This window comes from Sapajus apella, unplaced genomic scaffold (assembly GCF_009761245.1).
Source record: "Sapajus apella isolate SASKATOON/1434 unplaced genomic scaffold, GSC_monkey_1.0 scaffold9, whole genome shotgun sequence".
NCBI lineage: Eukaryota > Metazoa > Chordata > Mammalia > Primates > Cebidae > Sapajus > Sapajus apella.
The window spans coordinates 43,827,745-43,830,617 of NW_022436949.1; the positions used below are offsets into that span (position 1 = coordinate 43,827,745).

The window sequence follows — 2,873 nt, forward strand, 5'->3', positions numbered from 1 at the left end:
TCTCAAACCTGGCTACACAATGGAATCATCTGTGGAACTTTACTGATGCCTGGGTTAGAATCCTCATATATTTGGCTGTGGTGCGTGCAGCCAGGGTGTTGTTTTTTAATCCCAAGCGAGTCCATGAGTTTGAGGCCCATTTCCCTAACACCGTGTTCCTCAAGTGTGATCCAGGCCCCGAGCAACACCACTATCTGGGAATGAGTTAGGAATGCCAACTCTCAGGCCCCACTCCAAACCTGCTGAATCGGCAGCTCTGGGGAGGGAGCCTGACAGTCCTTCAGCCCTGCAGGTGATTCCGGTGCTTGCTAAGGTTTCATTAGGTAGGTCAACGATGCGACCCAAGAATTTTCATTTACTGACGTTTCCAGGGGCTGCTGCAGGTGGTGGTCGTGGTCTGAGAGGCACACTTAAGAGAATCACGGGCAGAAAAAATCTGATTTGCGGTTTGTCTAAAGACACACAGCTGATTGGGCTGACAGAGTCAGGCCTCACACCCACCATTTCTTCTCTTCAACCACAGAACAACTACCACCTTCACTAAATCTGCAAATATTGAAAACTAGTTCAGTACCTCGCACTTCAGATACATTTCTGCTCCTCCCCAGGAGCTGCCCACAAACACCCCCTACTTCCAAGGCCCCCCCCCCCGTCCTTGTCTCAACCCATCCTTCTATCAGGGTCCCTACACTCCACCTCGGCTTAGCTGTGACTTCACTTGGAGCCTCTCCCGTGAAATCTGTCCTCTCGCTCCGAGGTCAGGGAACTCCTGTAAGACGCAGAAGGCCCAGGGTTCTTAGCCAGTGGCCTCCCAAGGCTGGAGCCCGCCGGCCCTGGACCTGGCAGAGCGTCACTTGCTGCAGCCAAGGCCTTTTCCCGCCACGTGTAGAGAGAGGGACTGGAGGCTCGGGAGCCGGTGGAGAAGGTAAGACAGCAGCTGCTGGGTGGGGACGGCGACTGTGCCCCTAGATCGCTGCCTCCTGGGTCCTGAATCTTGCTCCCCGCCCCGTGGAGTTCCCGAAACCCCGAAGGCACTCAGGCACCGCAAGCCATTCCCCGCGGGCGCTGACCCCGAGGCTGGGCGGGCGGGGTGGACACCGTACCCTGAGGTTGGGCGGGTGGCGTGGGCACTGTCCTGGGATTCGCTCGGGCGGCGGGCGCTCGACCAGGACGTGGGCGGGCGCGGGGTGGCCGTCGCTCCCCCGAGCTCGAGTCCCCAGCAGCCCGGGGTGGTGCCGGAAGCCCGTGCCTGCGGCTCCGGGGGAGGGGAGGGCTCGGTGGGTCCCTGAAGACGGCCCTCCTCGCGCGACGTCGCAAGGGAAGCAGCCCCAGGCAGGATCTCGAAAAGCGACCTGCAGATTCCGAGCCCCTGACCGCCCGCCCTCCGCTCCCGGCTTCGCAGTGTACGCGTCTCCCGCTCTCCCCGGTTCGTTTGTCGCCACAGCGGCCGGATTCGCGTCTCGCGGGTGGCGCTCCCCGCGCTCGGTTCGGCGGAGCCCGGCCCTGGCCGCACGCCCGAGGGAGGCGCAGGTCCCCGGAGGCGCGCTGAACTAGGGAGGCCCCGGGGCGCACCTGCCCGGGAGAAGCGGGGCGGGGCGGCGCGGGCGCAGGGCGCGGGCCCGGACGCTGGAGGGGGCTGTGGCTCTCCCGCGTCCCCGCCGCTCGGGCTGCGCGGCGCCCGCCTCCCCCCGCCGAGGGGCCGGCCCAGGCCCGGGGAGGGGCGGCGGCCGCGGCACTTCCCGCTCGCTGGCCTCGGAGGTGGCGGGTCCGGTGCGGACGCTCGGCTGGGGCGCGGGGCGGAGACGCGGCCGCCGCCCGCTTTGCACCGCTCCTCCCCGCGCGAGTGGCGCTGGCCCGGCGTCGAGGCGGCCATGGCTACCCGGAGCCCGCTCCCCACCCACCCCGCCTGCTCCGCCCTCCCCTCCGCCCCGCGCCACCTTTGATGGCTCGGACCGCGGCCGGCCACCGCCAGCCCCGCTCGCGCGCCCGCGCCGCCGCCGCCCGCGGGTATTAATAGCCGGCGCCGCCGCGCCCTCGGCCTCCGGGGGCTTGGGAGCCGCCGAGCCCGAGCCGGGAGAGGGAGCCGCCGCAGCTGCCGGCGCCGTGGAGGTAGGCGCGCGGCGAACAATGACCGCGGCGGGAGGGCGGGGGCCGGGCCGCGGGCTGCCACTTGTGCGAGTCCCGGCGCCCGCAGTGCACGGCCTGGGCCGCGGGCGGAGGTGGGCGTGTGGTCCCCGGGGTCCTGCCCCGCGCAGGCTGGCGGCGGGCCGGGCTCCGGCAGCCCCGGCCACCGTAGCGGGAGCTCGGGGGCCTCGGGGCCCCGCGCCGCCCCCTGTGCCCCTCTCCCCTCACCTCCGCCGACCTCGGGCTGCGGGGCTCCGCACCCGTCCCCGCTCGCCCCCCCGCCCCCGACCCCGCGCCCTTCCCCCTGCTTCCTCGAGTCCGACCGCCCGCTGACGGCGTCGGACGCCGCTTCCGGACCTCCGGCGGCAATCTCGACCCCTGAGGCCGGTTGCGGGCCGGGGAGGTGGCCGCTGGCGCGGATGCCACCGCGCCGCCGGGTGCCCGCCGCTCGCCCACGCGCGGCGCGAGGTTCCCGGCGGGTGACAAAGAGGAACACACCCTCTGCCCAAGTTAGATTTGTGTCTCTCTTGACTGCCTGCCTGTATGCGGGGTAAAGTTGTTGTTTTTTTTTTTTTTTTAATTTTTATTTTTTAAAAGCAAAGGACAGATTGTTTTGCGGCGAGCATTTCCAACTTCTGATTGTGGTTTTACGATTCAAGTTCCGGAAACTTTAGCTGTGTGATCCGGCTGGACCCCGGAGACTGTGTGTGTGTGTGTGTGTGTGTGTGTGTGTGTGTGTGTGTGTGTGT

The 2,873-nt window shown here is 67.6% G+C and overlaps 1 protein-coding gene across 6 annotated transcripts in view; it reads left to right on the top strand.

Annotated features, from left to right (window-relative positions):
- The first annotated feature begins 1,216 nt into the window (after positions 1-1,216).
- The window catches only part of FARP1 (FERM, ARH/RhoGEF and pleckstrin domain protein 1), a 319,198-nt gene continuing 317,541 nt past the window's right edge, over positions 1,217-2,873 (top strand). For 5 of the 6 annotated variants that reach the window (XR_004268890.1, XM_032277519.1, XM_032277521.1 and 2 more), the window contains exon 1: positions 1,742-2,109. The gene's annotated coding sequence lies outside the window, so the exon portion shown is untranslated. Of the gene's footprint in view, positions 1,427-1,741; positions 2,110-2,873 lie in introns of those variants that run through there. The other variant, XM_032277520.1, reaches the window with a different exon arrangement.